We start from the raw sequence: 1,125 nt of genomic DNA, 5'->3' as shown, positions 1-1,125 counted from the left end.
TGCGCGGAATTCAGTTTCTGGCTAACAGTTGGACTATAAATGTTTTCTAAAACGAAGACGTATGTGTATCGCGTGGTAGCCACTCTAGTAAACAGCTAACATGGACATGGCGAAGAGAGTAGTTCCTGGTGATGGATAAGAAGGTTCACAGCAACTGCTTGTGAGTGCATACTCTGTCTGCGGGTGACGACCAACGAGTACCACCGTTATGAGCAGACAAGACCATGGGCACATTTCCCAACGGATACAGCCCCAACTGAGAAGAAAAAGAAGTCACAAAAAGGCCTACTGTATGCTAATCAAGACGAAAAGTTATGAGGTCTACCATAGCCAACAATCAGAACAGCTGATATGTAAAACAATCATACTGAGACGGTCCGTAGCCGATATCAGGGAGTCAGGGAGTGTTTGTTGCTTTCCGTACGTGATGTGTCGCTCTCGTGACGGGCGTGGGACAACGAAGCCTTAAGGAGGAAAAGACAGACTGCAGAAAGTCAGTAGTCGCACGAGCAGGTGAATGTGGCGGTTTGCACACCGAGCGGGTTGCTGGGCTTCGCCCGAATTTGAGTTTACGTCAGGCACTAGGTGGCAACGGCCTTACCGCAGTGGAAACACCGGTTCCCGTCAGATCACGGAAGTTATGCGCTGATGGGCGTGGCCGGCACTTGGATGGGTGACCATCCGGGCCGCCATGCGCTGTTGCCATTTTTCTAGGTGCACTCAGCCTCGTGATTCCAACTGAGGAGCTACTGGACCGAATAGTAGCGGCTCCGGTCAAAGAAAACCACCATAACGACTGGGAGAGCGGTGTGCTGGCCACACTCCCCTCCTTTCCGAATCCTCAGCTCAGAATGACACGGCGGTCAGATGATCACGATGGGCCACTTGTGGCCTGAACACGAAGTGCCCAGTCACTAGGTGGTATGGTGCCGAAGAGTACATTGGCAGTTGTTGTAGACAGCAGTGGTGGTCGAGCAATGTCGTTGAATGTTATTAACCCGTCGTGAAGGGGCATGCATCGAGGTACGGGGCTGGACATGAAGAAAGCTCCGTGTTGCAGCGGGTTGAATCGACCATTGTAACCGTACTGGGCGGCGGCACTGTGTGACTCGCAAAAAGCGTAAT

The 1,125-nt window shown here is 52.0% G+C and overlaps 1 pseudogene; it reads left to right on the top strand.

Annotated features, from left to right (window-relative positions):
- The first annotated feature begins 587 nt into the window (after window positions 1-587).
- LOC126428457 (5S ribosomal RNA) lies at window positions 588-705 on the top strand (annotated as a pseudogene).
- Window positions 706-1,125: the final 420 nt, after the last annotated feature.

This window comes from Schistocerca serialis, chromosome 1 (genome assembly GCF_023864345.2).
Source record: "Schistocerca serialis cubense isolate TAMUIC-IGC-003099 chromosome 1, iqSchSeri2.2, whole genome shotgun sequence".
Lineage (NCBI taxonomy): Eukaryota > Metazoa > Arthropoda > Insecta > Orthoptera > Acrididae > Schistocerca > Schistocerca serialis.
Note: the sequence above shows the minus strand (reverse complement) of the source record. Positions and strands in the feature narration are given on the sequence as shown.